Source organism: Ursus maritimus, unplaced genomic scaffold (assembly GCF_017311325.1).
Source record: "Ursus maritimus isolate PB19 unplaced genomic scaffold, ASM1731132v1 scaffold_5, whole genome shotgun sequence".
Lineage (NCBI taxonomy): Eukaryota > Metazoa > Chordata > Mammalia > Carnivora > Ursidae > Ursus > Ursus maritimus.
The window spans coordinates 32,245,502-32,263,189 of NW_024426663.1; the positions used below are offsets into that span (position 1 = coordinate 32,245,502).

At 43.4% G+C, this 17,688-nt stretch overlaps 1 long non-coding RNA gene across 2 annotated transcripts in view; it reads left to right on the forward strand.

Moving 5' to 3' along the window:
• Positions 1-17,688, forward strand: part of LOC103663570 — a 134,738-nt gene that overhangs the window by 86,864 nt on the left and 30,186 nt on the right. For both annotated transcript variants that reach the window (XR_005832470.1, XR_568808.2), the window contains exon 2: positions 5,712-5,820. This is a non-coding gene — a long non-coding RNA (uncharacterized LOC103663570). The remainder of the gene's footprint in view (positions 1-5,711; positions 5,821-17,688) is intronic.

Here is a 17,688-nt window from a genome sequence, read left to right on the forward strand (position 1 = left end):
ACAGTGTTTTTGGGTGAGATTCATATTTAAATTGGTAGACTTAGAGTAAAACAGATTTCTTTCCATAATGGGGGTGTACTCCATTCAACCAGTTGAAGGTCTAAACAGAGCAAAAGGCTGATCACCCCTGAGCAAGGGGAATTCTCCATCAGGCTGCCTTTGGATTTTATCTGTGACATGGGCTTTTCCTGGTTTTCTAGCCAACTGCCTGTGGACCGGAACTGCACCTTCTTCCTGAGTCTCCAGGCTGTGGGCCTCCTCCATCACCTTTTAGGCTCACTGAGCCTCCACGGTTGTGTGAGGCAAATCCTAAAATAAATCTCCTCATATCTATCTATCTATCTATCTATCTATCTATCTATCTATCTATCATTTATCCACACACACACACACATACACATACTTATGGATAGAAAGCTTGTGTATCGGGGCGCCTGGGTGGCACAGCAGTTAAGCGTCTGCCTTTGGCTCAGGGCATGATCCCAGTGTTATGGGATCGAGCCCCACATCAGGCTCCTCTGCTGGGAGCCTGCTTCTTCCTCTCCCACTCCCCCTGCTTGTGTTCCCTCTCTTGCTGGCTGTCTCTCTCTCTGTCAAGTAAATAAAATCTTAAAAAAAAAAAAAAAAAAGAAAGTTTGTGTATCCCCCAAATTCATATGTTGAAGCCCTAATCTCTTGTGGGGGTATTTGGAGATCAGGCCTTTGGAAGGTAATTAGGGTTAGATTAGGTAATGAGGGTAGGGCCTTCGTGGTGGGATTATTGACACTATTAAAAGAAGAAAAGATAGAGGGAGAAAGATGTTGACCTCCCTCCCTCCCTCTCTCTGCCATGTGAGGACAGTTAGGAGGCAGTCTAGGAAGAGACCTCTCACCAGAATTCAACCATGCTGGCACCCTAATTTCAGGCATTTAGTCTTCAGAATTGAGAGAAATAAACTTGTGTTGTTTGAGCCTCCTGGTCAACGGCATCTTGTTAGGTCAGCCTGAGCTGACTAACAAATGTCCTATTGGTTCTGTTCTTTGGAGAGCCCTGACCAACACACCACCTCACAAGGTCGTTGAGGAACTTGAATAAGGCAAAGTACCTGGCATGAAGTGAGTTCTTGCTGGCTATCAGTACCTTTGTCCTTCCCACAGCATAAACACTGCCCTCTGCTCCAGGCCCGACCCCTCCATGCTGTTTGATCTCCTTCAGTGACTTGCCCTCTCTTCCCCGCAATCCCAGTTCTAGCCATCCTTTCAAGCCAGCTTGCATCCTGCCTCCACAGAGCAGCTTTTTCAGAAGACCTCAATGGACAACGGGGCCTTTCTTTTCTAAACTCTAGCATACTTCAAAATCTAGGCCTTCGATATTTAATACTTTTGAATATGCTTCCTTGTTTTCAACTTTAAAACATAGCCACTTTTGAGTGATTACTTACTGACTACTTACTATGGACCAGGTACTGTAACAAGTGCTTGCCACATAGTATCTGGTTTAATTCTCAAAATAAGCTTATGTTGTAGGCATTAGCATAGTCAGTGTTCAGTTTACAGATGAAGGAATGAAAGTCTGGAGAGGTTAAATATATGTGTGATTATGTTCAAACAGAAAAGATATTTGGAATACTTCCTGATGCATTCCCCCCTCAGTATTCAGATATCCCCCCCCCGCCCCTGCAGCTCTTCGGTTATTAAAGCTGAGCAAAGAGTTTTGTTGGCCTCAGAAGGAGAGGGAAGGGACAGCCTGGAATACAAGGTGACAGTGTGTCTGTTCAGTTTCTCTCTGGCAGCCCCACTTTCCGTGACAATGGCGGATAATGCTGGGAACTCACTTTGTCTGCCTCCTTTGTTGCTAGTCATGGGCAGGCGAGTCAGTTCAGACCAAAGCAACTGAGGAAGCATTGCCACGAACTGCTGGGAAATAGTTTCTCTCTGATTAAAAGAGGGTCTCTCTGCTCATGAGAGCGGCAAGTCCTGTCTTCTTCCTATCCTTCTGTTGATGCCGACAAGCGAGGCCTTGCCACAGCAGCCATCTTACAATCAAAAGGGAGGATTGCCAGCCCTCTAGGAATGGCTGAATAGAAACATGGTTCTTGACACCATGCCACTGGATCCTTGATGCCATCGTTGAGCTACTGAGCCAACTCTCAAACTTACCTACGTTTTTAACTTCTCATTATGAGAGAGAATAAAAATTTTTAAGCCAGTTGCATATTCTGTTACTGAGAGATAAAAGTATTCTAACATATACAGGTGCATGATAAATCTCAAATTACACTTTTTAAAACTTTTGAGTCTCTATTGAGACAATAATAACTTTTGAAGTTAGAATTCTGTCATTTGAAGAGTCAGTCCACCCTGATGTGGAGAAGCAAGTGGAGGGAAGTTGTTTATATGGCCTGGGGGTCCCTATGAAAATGGGCCTCTCTCCTCTAGTAAGGGAAGGGAATACATCTCCACGAGTAGACCCTGGAGATGTCATAGGCATGGAAATATGCAGAAACAAAAGAGCTGCAGAGGTCAAGATGGAGAAAACCAAGACGAGAGCCTTATACCAGCATATGTTTGGGTTGGACATAATGCTGGCATAGAACAGGAAGGCCATCGTCTCCTATCTCTGCCCAGGTACAGTCCTGCTGGGCTGTATGCAGTGGGGAGGAATTGGTCATAAGGAAACTGGGGTGCTGTTAGAAGGTGGAAATGGATTTGAAGAAGACCATCAACCAACGTCCTCCACACAAGTGCTACTCAAAGTGCAGTCTGCAGACTGAGATAGGTCTTCAAAGCTTTGTAGTCTGTGAGGAAGTAAGTTCAGAATTTGAGAATCAGTGTTTAGAAATGACACTGACAAAAGAAATTTTATGTTTGTTCACTTTAATAGTAAATAATTTGGACTTGTATTATGTAGGTCTTTTTTTAAATTGTTTTTCCTAGAAATTAATTTTTATTGTATTTTATAATACTATCAGTCTGTGAAGGATTCCCCCCCCCCCCATTTTAAGAATTTAAGTATAATCTACGTAGAGTAAGTCGCCTTTTTTAGTGTGAGTTTGGGCAAATATATACAGTGTAGCAGCCAACACCACAGTGAACTTACAGTAAGGTTCTCTCACCTACCAAACTCCCTCTTGTTCCTTTGTAGTCAACCCTTCCCAAAACTCTCAGCTCCTGGCAACCACTGGTCTGTTCTCTGTCCCTAGAGTTTGCCTTTGTAAAAATACCATCTAGGTGGCATCATCCATCATGCAGTCTTTTACAAAAATTGATTTTATTTTATTTAAAAATTTTATTTTTTGAATGGAGATATAGTGGACATGGAACATTATTTTCAGGTGTACAGTGTAGTGATAGGATACTTGCATACATTATGTGGTCTTTTGAGTCTGGCCTATCTTACTTGGCATAAACATGTGAGATTCATCCATGTTATTGTGCATATTATTCTTTGTTTGTTTGATTGCTGAGTAGTATTCCATGGATACCCGTAGTCTGTTTATCAATTCTCCAGTTGAGATTCAAGTTTTTTCTAGTTTTTGGCAATTTTGAATAAAGCTGCTATAAACATTTGTATGTGGTTCTTGGTGTAAACTTAAGTTTTTGTTTCATTGAGTAAATATGTAAGAGGGGATTGCTGGCTCTTATGGCAAGTCTGTGTTTAAATCTATAAGAAACTGCAAAACTATTTTTCAAGGCACCTGTGCCACCTCACCCTCCCATTAGCAATGTACCCGAGTTCCAGTCGCTCTATATCCTTACGAGCATGGAGTACTGTCAGTTTTTAAAATTTCAGCCTTTGTAATAGGATCTCATTATGGTTTTAATTTGTTTGACTAATGATGTTGAGCATCTTTTTATGTGATTTTGGCTATCTGTGTATCTCCTTTAGTGACGTGTCTGTTGAAATCTTTTGCCAATTTAAAAAAAGCCCCCCCCCCCCATTAATGAGTTGTGAGAGTTCTTTATATGTTCTGGGTACAAGTTCTTTATCACCTAAGTGCTTTGCAAGCATTTTCTCCTAGACCGTCTTGTCTTTTCATTCTCTTAACTGTGCCTTTTGAAGAGAAGTTCTTATTTGATGAATTCCAATTTACCTATTTTTCTCTTTATGCATCATGCTTTCAGTATCCTAGTCAATTTTCTGAAAGATTTTTAGTTTTAGATTTGAATTTAGATTGAGGATTCATTTTGAAATAATCTCTGTAAAGGGTGGGAAGTATGGATTTTTTTTTTTTTTAAAGATTTTATTTATCTATGTGACAGAGAGACAGCCAGCGAGAGAGGGAACACAGCAGGGGAGAAGGAGAGGAAGAAGCAGGCTCCCAGCCGAGGAGCCCGATGTGGGACTCGATCCCAGAACGCCGGGATCACGCCCCGAGCCGAAGGCAGACGCCCAACGACTGCGCTACCCAGGCGCCCCTGGATTTTTTTTTTTGGCATATGTTTATCCAATTGAGCACTATTTGTTGAAAACATTCTGTGAAAAATTTTAAATTAGCAAACAGAGTTGTCCTTCAACAAGAATAGTTTGAGGAGCGCCGACTTTACTCAACAGTTTCATGTGCTGCTGCCCTGAGATCCACTCTCAGATTATTGTCAAGATGTCCAAATGTCCTTCGTGCGAGCCATAGCTACTCACCTTACATTACAATTATTCACAGGCTGGATTAGGAAGGAAGAATGAGCTCATACCTGATTAATCAAAGAATAGCTTTTTAGCTTTCTCTGTTTGGTAAATAAAAGGCATTCTCAGAAATTTAATACAAAGCGTTCTTTCTTCTTCTTTTTAATCTTTGAACAATTGAGCTTGCAATTTTTCTTCTCAATATGTTCCAAATCTCTCTGGCTGCTGGAGAAATTGGATAAAGATTCCCCTCTATCCTCATTTTATCACATATTGCTCTGTTCCAAATAGTTGGAAACAGCTGGATTTTTCATTAATCTGTGGGAAATTGGAAATTGCCAAAAGCTGGCAAAAAAACTCAAGTCTATGTGTGAAATCCTACATCGAATTCCGGAAGAGAAAGCAGGACGGCTCAGATGGCATTGGTTAGCAGTCTCCTGTGGAGGGATGTTTGGCAGTAAGAGGTATCTTGTTTATCAGGGTGGTCATGCCCTCACTTCTGGAAGAGAAACTGAGGACTGTGCTCTCACGTTGGCACTTGAATAATTAGGTCAACTTTCGTGTTGGCATGAGAATAAGTAAGCCATGCTGACATCGTAACCCAGTATTGGTGGGAAGGACTCAGTATTGCTGGAAAGTACATTTCATCACAGGGAAAATAATCAGATATTCTTGGCACTACGAAGTTAGTTCTGAAATGGAGGCTAACTCAAAAGGGAGATAAGCATATTTCTCCACCTCCTCCCTCATCTGCAGTGTTTTAGGCTCTATGAATTTATCAGTTCATGACATGGTGCAGTAACAGTTACTAGATATGTTGATTTGAGAGTCTATGTGACCCTGTTGAGTTGTCTGGATAATCAGGAATTCTGTTATCTAATCCAAGAATATTTCCTAAAATGACAAGATGCTACAAAATCTATTTTAAATGTCGGGGACCTTTTTCCAGATCTACAAAGAGAGGATAAAGTATAATGCTGAGAAGCCAGAAAAATCACTGATTAATGGAGCGTTCTCTGATCTTGCAAGCGGTGTTCAAAAAACTAAAACCACGTCCCAATACTTTCCTGTTCCTATCTTATGATTTTTTTTCTTTTTTCTTCTCTAGAACCAAACTTGCTCAACTCACCTAATCAAAGAAGGGAATTTGTCAGAAGGATACGGAGTGTGTCATGGAACCTGAGGGCAGGGATTTTAGCCAGACACCGGAGAGACTGGTACGGCTGGATGACTGCTCTGTCATACTGAGGCCACATTTTTGCTCCTCTCTGCCTCTCTCTGCATGCTTGTTTCCTTTCTCCATCACCAGCATACTCCCCTTCATCTTCCTGTGAGCTAACACAGTTGCCCCAGCTTCACCTTCACATCACTTCTTAGTTCAAGCACCCAAGAGAGATGAACCAGAGCCGCAGGACCCATTGCATATTTCCAAGTCCTGTTTGCCGGCGTAGGCCTGCCTTGGCTTGGGTCCTACCTTCTGGGTCCAGAGTCTGGGGCCTGCTGTCCAACCACACAGGCAGAGGAATCACACTTTCTAAGAAGAGACATGACCAGTGGGCCACCTGCCTACACTTCTCTCTAAATGCCACCATTATGAATATAAAGTGGAGGAAGTGCTAAATGATACAAATATTGAACACTGTTCAGAAAGAAACATCCATTCCAGTATAGCTTTGCTTTCTACCCCTGGAGCCAAACAGGCAGAGGATCCAGAAGGATCTGCAGGACTGTATCAGGTGACCCTAGGAAGAATGGATCCCATAACTGTCTCCGTCCATGATGACACTGCAATGACTCACCAAGCTGAATTAATCAAATCTAAGCCACCATCTTCCTGGAGATTAGGGCCCATACTGTTCAGGGAAAATTATTATCCAAGATCAGGTGACTAACTGGCAGCCACGGTGCTGCCTTCAACATAGTGCGGACCTTCTACAAACTGACCAGGAGAGGTTCCTTGTAGAGAAAGAGGACAGAGACAGACTGAGAAAGTCATTTTATAACTTAGAGTTTGTCCATGTAGATTTGCCTCTCTCAATAAATAAGAGTTGGAATAGTCTTAGCACACTTTCTCATTCCGTAACATGAGCCCCTCCATTTGTATCTTTTCTTGCCCATTTGTACCTTCTCCCTGTTTGGAAGCTTTATCATGCATCCGACACAGCAGGGGTCCTCTGCCTTTCCTTAACGGGTATCCTGTTTGTCTGATATCTGCTCCTGTAAGCAGATGTGCCGCTCGGATCTACATTTTAGTCTCCTACCTCTTCTTGGAGACTGAATGGGGTAAAGGCTCAGCCTGTCCCTAGAGGCTGGGTCTATCAAATGAGCCACAGACGTTTGCTGGTGGTAGGAAAGGATATTACAGGCAGGAGGAGAAGTCAAAATGCAGAGGTGGCAATATGTATGTAGGAAGCAGCAAGGGGTGGGTTTGGGGGAGAATAACCAGAAATGGGGAGTGGGTGTGACTCAGAGGAGATTGGGGAGGGACCAACTGGGCAGGACCCATGTTTGCTGATGATGGAAGGGGTAGCAGTGAGCTGGCATTTCTAGGAAATTGGACAGTCTGTGCATGGATCTCTCGACCCAGAATCCATCATTTTCTCCTAACTTGCTTTTCGCTTATGTGTTACTAGTTCATTAAGGAGGTGTTCCCAGAATAAATTGGCGTGGGAGTGGTAGAAGCGTGATAGGGGAGAAGAGTATATTTCCAGAATGTCCCTCAGATGGCACCTTTAGCCTGATCCCAAAGGGAACTACTATGCTGTCCTCAGAAGGTGTCTCAATTCCAGACAAAGAATTTGGGCTTTCACACTCCTAAGCCCCTCAGTCATTGGCTAAGCGCTTCCCCCATAGGTTCCTAACTGCTTTTTAATTTAGTCCTCGGATCAGAGAGATCTTTCAGCCTGTCTATGAAAAGATCTCCTTGTACAAGTAAGCGCTTAGGTCTTAAAAAAATATTGACATACATTACATGGTTATTTCCTATGATAGATCAATTCATTCATTCACCAGACTTTTGTCAAATGCCTCCTATGCATGAGAATTGTGCCAGGCACTGGGAATGCAGAAACAACCCAACATAGTCCTGTTTGCCAAGGAGTTGAGGAAACAAAGAAGTCATCAATTCTTGTAATAATAGAGCTGTAAGAGGATGCTGCCCACCTACTGATGGAAGGTACAGCTTTGGGGCCCACAGATTAAATTTCCACATATCATCACTAGGGAGCTGAAAGGTCTCTTTCCTAGATTCTTTTCATGACCTGTTGTCACGTCTCCTTAGTTATTGCTGAATACACTAATATACTATTACACTAAATTTTTAAGAAGTCTTAAGTAATATTCTCTTTTGATTTTTAAGGCTGGCATCTTTCTGCTGGGTACTTCTTAATTGGTCTGGTGTCTCCCTGTAGCACTTGCTGTACGTCAGGTACTCTGTGGATATAGGGAATGTATCTCACCCTGCAGAATGCTGCACTAGAGAGTTCTCATTAAGATTAGATTTGGAAAATGTTTGTAAAAACTTCTCAGGCTGATTAAAAGAAATGAAGGGTGTGTGTGTGTGTGTGTGTGCGTGCGCGCATGTGCATGTGAAAAAACTATCAGTGAAACTGCTTCTGGGCAGTGCTTTGCCTGCAGAGGGCTGCTGGACAGCGAGAGAGCTGGGCCAGCAGGGGTCTGCGTCTGACCAGCACGGAGGCACAGGGAATACCAGCTTTCCTCCAGCAGGACTCCAATCTTCACTCAGCAGAGGGGACTCCGAGAATCCAACTAACTGATGAGGGCAGTCTACTCCTCCTTGCTTCTGGGCTCCAAAGCAACATTTGGGGTCACATTGGATGAAGCACTAGGGCGGTAAAGGGAGTGATTGGTGAAAATCCTGACAGCGTCATAAAAAACAGAGAAAGCAGAAACTCTGCTTTGGCTAAGAGACAGAAATTAGGTCACCAAAAGCTAATCTCCCTCCTGCCACTGTATTTTGGGGTGCAAGAGAGATTGTGAAAAACTGTTGCTAATGATTTTAATTTTTATATGTGTAACCAGCCCTTCAATTTTTACAAAAAGTTTAATAGTCACAGCCATGCCAAGAACAGTCATGAAGAAAATGTTGACCAGCAGGCCCAGTGTCTTTAGTCCCTTTCAAACCAAGCTTGAGGGAACTGGATAGGGTTGAATGGCGGGGGTGGGGTGGGGGGCACCTGAAACTATTATCCTGGACTTGGTGCCCTCAGATCAAATAAAGATGAGTACAGCAAGGGAATAAACAATTAGATTAGTCATGCGGCCTAAATAAGGTCTTTGGCTCCGTCTATGAGACACGGGAACCTCCATGTATTGTGGATGAAATCAATCAGAGTCTGGTGGCATTGTCAGCTGGAGTCAGCTCTGTGTCCGAACTTAGACTGTATGTCTAGAATCTGTGTCTTAATGTAAATTGGCTTATGGCTATGTCTTCCCCGGGGCATAAGCTTCCACCGTCCAGATGGCAGAGGGACCCTGGTGGAAATAAACATATGGTAGGTTCTATCTGTTGTGCACAGACGAAGAATAGGCACACTAAGAGCCAGTGTGATCGATGCCACAAACGGTGGACATCTCAGACAACAGACTGCTGGGAAGATGCAACTTTTGGGTAAGAGCTGTTGAGAAATAAGGCAGAGGGACTATCCTCAGCATCCTGAACATTGGCAGAAGATGGAGAAAGGGGAGGTCGGGAAAAAATAAAGGCCTGGGTACATATTTTGCTTTGAAGTTCTTCCACAGGAGAGTTGACAACAACAGGGACAGCAGGACAGCTGTTTGTCCCGTGGCTTTTGGTCAACTTCCATATTCTTTAGAGAGTGATTGCCTTAGTTTGGATTTCCTCAGGAGAAGATGCTAAGGCGAGGATTAAAGTGCATGTGTTACCGTGGGCAACACCAGTAGGGGACTGGGGACGTGCGACAGGAACGTAAGAAGACAACCAGTTCAGGGTGTTTATCAAGACAGCCACCACTGTGGTTGACTGGAATTCAGTTCCTCTGGGGCAGCAAGTGTGGAAAAATACTCCCTTGAAGTCATTCTACCCAAGGGGCAAGGAAGCTGGGGGTTTTATGCACCAGAGTTTTCACTACTCCTGGGGACATTAGTTCTAGAATATTTTGCCTGTCTGCAGAGTAGCATAGCGGGTTCGGGCAATGTGAGAGGCCTCTTAGGCAAAGGAAGGCTAGGGCTGCAGTTGGAAGCTGGGCAGGTGTAGTGAGTGGTAAGGCTGAGGGGAGGCAGGACATGCACAGATAACACTGCAACTGTGATTCCACACCTGAAAGAAATTTACAGTGGAGATGGGATAGCAGAGGACACGTACGTACACACACACACGCACACACACAGATTTGCACTTACATAAATACATAAATGTAAATTTTTATTTGTTGAGGAAATAATGCCTATCGACGGTTGGAGATTGGCACAGAGTACAGGGAAAGATCACAGTTCTATTATAGAAAAGTAAATAGCACTTGAGATTAAATAAAAGCTTGCTTTTTTCCCTGTTATCTCTGGTGTTTTCACCCCTATGGAAATGGGGCATAACAAACGGGAGATCTCGTTCTTATGACTAAACATTATTTGAAGATAAAAATACTAAAAATGATGATATGGCAATGTGGAAGTTGCTCTAAACCTGCCTGAAACTCGTGATATGTTTTTGTGATAACACCGTAAGCTACAAAAAGAGTCAAATCATTCTCATGAAATCGAACTCACTTTGTTAATGCCTATTCTAGTTTTATTAGGGAACTTGCTGCTCCGAATTATAAAGAAAAGTATTTATTTGCTGGAGTTTTTGTGAGCCATTTGCTATAAAGGGGCATCTAGTAGAGAATGCACCTTGGTGTTGATAGAGCTCCTGTCCCTAGACAATAAATGAACATAAAACAACATGTTTTCACACTTCACAGGAGGGAGAAAGTGAGGCAGAGAGGACTCTTAAGGGGCAGAATATCTTCAGCTTTTTCCATAGGGGCTATAGAAATATCCATTCCATTAACAGACACATTTGATTCAATGCTTCATTGCCCTCCTGTGAGGGAGGGAAATAGGACAGTGAGGAATCATCATGTAGGGGCCTCGGTCAGTGGCTAATGGGGATTCCCCTGCCATATGGACGATCGGCTATACCATGATACATCCAGATAGATCTACTCCATGTTAAAATCCCCCCACACACATAGGAGAAAGGGAAATCCATAGCAGATAAAAACCTAACAAATTGGGGCCACATAAGCTGTGGTTAAGATAATTAAGAACCAAAGGTCTACTTGAGTGACCAAGATTTATGTGAAGGTCAAAGTTGGTAGACCAACACTGCCCACAAAGATGAATGCCCAGCTATGGAATGAGCTTCTCTTGGGTTCGTGCCATGCGTTAGGCAAGAAAGAACAGGACATAACTTTGTGAATCTACAATACACAAAAAACACAGTTGGATTGAGAACTGAGTATTTTGAATGGGACAGATCTTAAATTTTCTGCAGGTGGGATCTTGAAGAGGCATCATAGTAAAGTGGCTAAGAGCAGGAACTCTCGAGACTTACTGCTTGGGCTCAACTCTTAGTTGCACTACTCATTAGCTGTGTGACTTTGGGCAGGACACATAACCTCTCTGTCCTTCAGTTCCCTTCTCTGTAAAAGGGGATGTTCATGAGTATCTATCTCATAGAGCTCTTTGCAAAATATTTATAGTAATGTCTGGCACATAATAAGCCCTGTGTTTTTAAAATAAATACATAAACCTTATCGGAAGCACTTCCATTGTGTTCCTTCTGTATCTCAGAGAGTTTTCTGAACATTTTAGTTAAGAAAATATTTATTGAGCACTCACCGGACTGGGCATGTTCGGGTATGGGTAAAAATGAATTTCCGAAGTTTCTGCCCTTTCAGGTGCTCATGAGATAATGCCTTTTCTTTTTTTAAAAGAAAATTTTAAAAAATAATTTGAAACAATGATAGGCTTACAAAATAGTTGGAAATGTAATATAAATAATTTGTCCCCCGACCTATGTGGGAATAAGTTGTCATTTAATGCCCATCACCCCTGATACTTTAGGGTGTTTTTCCTATAAAAATAAAGACACTCTTCTCCATAAGCACAATCCAACCACCCAAATTAGGAAATAACAGTGACATATTGCTACCATCTGATCCTCAGACCCCATTCAAGTTCTGTCATTTGCTCTAGTAATGTTTTCCAGGTTGAATTTCCATGTTGAATTTGGTCACACCTTTTCTCCCCCCTCACCTTTCATGACCTTTCGAAGATGACTTTTGAAGGTTACTGGCCAGTTATTTTATAGAATGTCCTTCAATTTGGATTTGTCTGACAATCATTCATGATTAGATTTAGGCTGTGCCTTTTTGGAAACAACATGGAAAAGATTCTGTGTTCTTTTCATTGTGCCTTATCGAGTAGCACAAGATTTCAAGTTGTTCCATCCTATGATGTCCATGGTGATCTCTTGATTAAGACGGTGTCTGCCAGGCTTTCCCACTATAAGGTGATCCTTTGCTTCTCTGTAATTCATAAGTACTTTGAGGGGAGATACTTTGAAATGATATAAAAATTCTCTTCCTCATCAAGCTTTCAATTTGCTTATTTCAGAATGGACTCATTGTTTCCTGTTTCATTCAATGGATTATAACCTCTTGTCATTATAATCTTTCAGTGTTTAGTTGTCCCTGATTTGCCCAGCGGAAAACTGGCCTCTGTGTGCTCTTGACATCTTTACCCCACTCATTGAGCTCTGGTTTTCTGGCATGACAGGATAATTCCACTTATCTTGTATTTTCCCTGTTCTAGCTTTGGAATCAGGTGTTTCTCCAAGGAGCCCAGGTTTCTTTTTGTGGAGGATGGTAATTAGAGGTGAATATCTAGGCACACTAGGTGTGCTCATTGTCACTGTGGGGTCATTGTTCCCAGGCCCACCGAGTGGACAGAGCTATATTTATTTCTATATTTATGTGTATTGAAAACCATTTATCCATATCACTACATCCCATTCCAATCCACGAATACACAGGCCCATCCTAGTTTTCTCCCTTTCTGCTATCCTTCAAATGTTTACTTCTCTGGTCAGTCCCCCTATGTGTAACCAATCTCCCATTTCCACTGCTCTAGAGGCTCTCCCCTTAGATGCTCAGGCTCTGCCCCCCACTGCGCACTATGATTCCACCTGCTGGGGCTCCGACTCCCCAGGCCTGGCTCACCCTGCATGCCTCCATGTGGATATCCTCCTTCACAGGCCTGGGCCCCAGCACCCCACACCAGGCTGCCCCTCCTATGTAGAGGCCTTCCTCATCCTGCTCAGTCAGGCTTCCTGTCAGACATTTACAGTGAGACTTACAGCATATTTTTAAAGGCTCCTCTTGGGTATATTGAACTGAATTTAAAAAACCAAGCTCATAAAGACAAACAAAAACACCTCCTTGTAATCACATGTATTACATTTAAAAATATATAGCTAAGAGTACTAAGATGAAACTTGATTCTCCTCCTCGCCTCCATTTTTCTTTTTCTTTTTTTTTTTTTAAAGAGAAGGAGTGCGGGGTGGGGAAGGGGAGAAGGAGAGAGAGAATCTTAGGCAGGCTCCACATCCAGCTTAGAGCCAGATGTGGGGTTGGATCCCATGACCCTAAGATCATGACCTGAGTCGAAATCAAGAATCAGACGCTTAACTGACTGAGCCACGCAGGCGCCCCCTCTCTTCCATTTCTAAACTCTAAATTAAAATGACTGACAGGACTCAGCTGTGAGGCCTCAGTAGCTGACTGGTGGAGAAGGAAATGAAGGCCAGTCTAGCTAGGTTCACACCTGACTCAAGTGAATGCAAACCCAGGGGATGAGGTGGTGACCGGACCAGGATAAAAGGGGGCAGACTATTTTCTGCCTTTATTTTCTGAGTTTTGATCTTGACTCCAGAGCCAGATGTCCTGATTAGGGGATAAATGAAGATTGGGAAATAGCCAAGGGTTCAGAAAGGGGCAACTGACAGAAGAGGTTTCTGGTAGACCAGGAGACTTCAGGGGAAAAAAAAATTAATCCAATTTTATGTAAGTGAATTTCCTCTCAACCCAGAACAGCAGGAAATGTAATCTCCCAGGAAAGATGGTGTTGAAGATCTCATTTTCTAGTTATCACTTCTCCCATGCTAGAGAAACAGTTTTACTTCAAAGGCATAGACTAAGGGATGTTCCCTGTTTATGTGACTGGATTTGAACAACCGGCCGGTGTTCTGCTCCTTTCAGGTAGAACCCCCTTGGGGGGTAAGGGCAGCCCTTCTAGGGAGCAAAGCTTCCCTGCGCCCCTGCCTGCTGGGCTGAAAGGCCTTGTGATGGGGGAAGGGAGGGGCGTTCTCCACTATAGGAAGCAAATTGTTCTGGTTTTATCTTTCCCCTAAATGGATATATGCCTGGGCAGGAAGGCAAAGGAAGCAGACACTCCCTCATCCCTACCCCTCTCTTCCTCAATCTGAATCTCTGAGAGATTTCCAAGTCATGTCCTAGGTATTTGTTGGAATTCCAACTAAGGGAGAGTGATTCTCCATTTTACTCCAGCCCTCGTCAGTACAGCAAACCCTAACGTTCCAAAAGGAATCAGGGAAATGCTACTTTGAGGAGAAGTGCTAATTTTTATTGGGCATGACTTAACTCAAACTGCATCTCTGGTTTTTTTTTTTTTTTTTCTTTTTAAGAAGAATCACTTCAAAATGATTAATGATGCCTGAAGCCACCAGTCTTGCTTCCTGCGGTGAAATGCAGAACTTTTGTGCATGTCTGGGTTTGTAGGAGGGTGTGCTCCAAGCTCCAGCAATAGATAGTTTCCCATACTGCACAGACAGTTGGGTCTTTGTTCAGAAAAGCTGACTCTCTGGAGGAAATGTGCTACAGAATGGGACCATATCCCCTGCAGGGAGGGAAGGCTTTGCTCCAGTTACGGAAGGGAAGTGAAATCCTTTACTTCTTAAGGTGCCAGAACAAGATTATTGCTGGGTTAGCTGGACCCTAATCCCCCCCCCTTTTTTTTCTTTCTTTCTTTGGTGGGAGCGAAGAACAATGAGGAGGGTGTCTTTGAAAACAGGAGGGATTACTGAAGGATTACAATAGAGGAATAGGTAAAACCAAAAGTCACCACCCCGCTGGGATGCAGGACCTCTAGGCTGAGCTGGGGGGACGAATTCCCAGGGGAGCATCCTGTGTGTGCCTCCAGCCCATTTCCTTCTCTTCACTGAGGACCCAGAAGGGGAGAAACACGGCAGGTGTGCAGCAGCCACATTCGACATTTTTGTGAATCCTGTCTGGAAAAGAGTATGGATGATCCTTGTTTCTGAAAACTAAAGTTAAGTAGAGAATACTGTTGAGAGGTTCTTTTCCAGAATTTTGGAAGTCTAATATTTTGTCACACAAATCCTCCCCACTCCTATGCTAGCCTTTATAGCACTGTTCTGGAAAATGCAATTTGGTGAAGTGAAAAAAAAAAAAAAAACCCCTTTCTGGAGCTCAGAGCAACCTCTACCATGGTCCCTTCCTTCAATAAAGTGATTTATAGAGGAGCTGAACTTTCCATTCAGAAGGGCAGCCTGTGTGGGCTGAAGGATGAGCTTAGGAGCTACGAGGTAAGAAGTGGGAAGGGATCCCAGTGGAGCTCTGCATGTGAAGGGAGGGGTCAGCGGGAGCGTGTGTGTGCACGTGTGAACGCGCACATGCACGTGCAAGCCTTCTCTCCTCTGAGCACACTAATGCCAGCAGGTCTGTTTCCTGGGGCCCCACAATATTTCCCCACGGACAGGGGGAATCGCAAGAACAACAGAGCAGGGAAATATGAAAGCAGGAAGTTCTTTCCTGTTAGAAAAGTCAGATGTAAGAAAACGCAACAAGGCCAAAAAACAAAACAAAACAAAAAAACCCACCTCCCCTAAACTAAAAGCTCATACTGGCTCCTCTAGAGCCGAGCTGTTCTTAGGTTACATTGTGTAAACCAGGCTCTCATTTTGCAGAACTATCTTAGCATCAGCTGTGTTAGAAATTGTAAGTAATTTTGGGCAGTGTGCCCGGAGGGTCGGAGCCAGGAAGACTGATCTTTATGTTAACAGGCAGAGCACCTGCTTAGGAAATCTGGGACCGCAGGTTTTCTTCCCACGACGCCTTCTCCATGTGAATTAATCTATTAGCTGGTACGTGTGTCGATTTATTTAGGAGCATGTGTGCTGACAATTGGCTTCTGACTGTAAAATATGGTCTTTGGGGAGAAAATGATTAATTGTCTGCTTTAACACGTGTGTGTGTGTGTGTGTGCATGCTTGATGACAATCACTATTAGTATGTGTGTCTACAAAACTAAAGGCAAACTAAAGGCAAATAATCCTTAGGAAACTAGAAGGTGTGAATAAATAAAAAGACTCATGGTGTCGTTTGGTCATTTGTGCCCTCTTGATGGACACAAGAGTCAAGGAAATCTCATTTCTTAATGCATTATTTCCAAATATACAACAGGGGGCAATTCACAGCGGAAAAAAAATTCCAACCTTTGAGTTTTCAATATTATAATGAAACATACCTTCTTGAAAAGAAACTGAGGGTTGTGGACCTCTCAAGTAGGTATTGACGCTAATAAACATCTTTATGTCTCTGCCTGTGTTTGTCTTTTAAAATGCTGTTAAGTGATCATAAACTCTCCAACATGGTAAGAATGCAGAGGCCACTTGTAGAAATCCAGAAAAACAGACTAGATCATCTAATTTCCAAAACAGAAAATTTAGGCCAATTACACTTTATGAACTCTTTATTTTCCCAAATAAGGGTAGTGAAATAAAGGAAAAGGACCACTGTTTCTTTGTAGAAAGGGCATTTTAAGATAGAAGGCAGGGTTGTAGGATTTCCTAAATTGAAGAAATGTAATGTGGTCGAAAGCTCCCTGCACTGCCTTCATCTTTCTCATTTTGCCTTGCTGGACATTTGGCAAACCTTTATTTTTTCTTAGGTTTTATTTTTACTTATTTTAAAAGCTTCTTTTTTTATAATGTGGGAGCAACACATTGGAGGCTTCTAACACTGCATTAGAAATATCACGGGAGGGGCGCCTGGGTGGCACAGCGGTTGAGCGTCTGCCTTCGGCTCAGGGCATGATCCCGGCGTTACGGGATCGAGCCCCACATCAGGCTCCTCCGCTGGGAGCCTGCTTCTTCCTCTCCCACTCCCCCTGCTTGTGTTCCCTCTCTCACTGGCTGTCTCTCTCTGTCAAATAAATAAATGAAATCTTAAAAAAAAAAAAGAAAGAAAGAAATATCATGGGAGTCGTGCTGCTCAGAGGGAATGAAAGGGAAGAGGAGTGGGAGTGGGGTGGCCAGTTTGGAGGCCAGCTTGTCCAGGAAGGAGGAGGACAAGCTCACTGAGTATTTAAGGCCCTCTGCTAAGTGCATAGGCAATTACCTCCTGTAATTACTAGCTTCCAGAGGCTGGGGAGGAGGCCGCTTGTTTCAATTCACATATGTTCCCAGGCTGTCTACACCGGGGTTCCAGAGAGTGGCTGGGGCTGGAACCTTTATGAAGTTGGCAGTGGGAGACTTGCAGAGGAGAACGATGCTCAAAGAGGGTGTATGGGAAGCTGGAAAGACGGGGAGGAAACTGAAGACTTAAAAATAAACTTGGTGGAGGCTGGGGGGGGGGATGCGGTGGTGACACAAAAGGCAGGAAAGTAAAGGCATCAGCCCCCTGCCGAGGGGCGGGTAACCGGAATGTGGAGCAGCCCGTATTGACTGTGTGTATTGACTAGGTGATGGGGAACTCACCCAGCGTCAGTAAAACCATCAAGATGGCACCAGAAATCTGCTTGCAGAGGGGGAAGAGGGTGGAGACTGGGTGATGAGAGCTCTAGGGAGCAGGGAAGCCGAGATGCAGGGGGTAGATAGCAGTTCCAGAAGGTAGCAGAGGGATAGCTGTGCTCTCTTTTTTTAATGGAAAGACTTGAGCATTCTTTCAATTGCTCAACAAACATTTACTGGGTGTCTACCAAGTACCAAGGATTGTGGTAAGTGCTGAAGACTTAAGAGATAA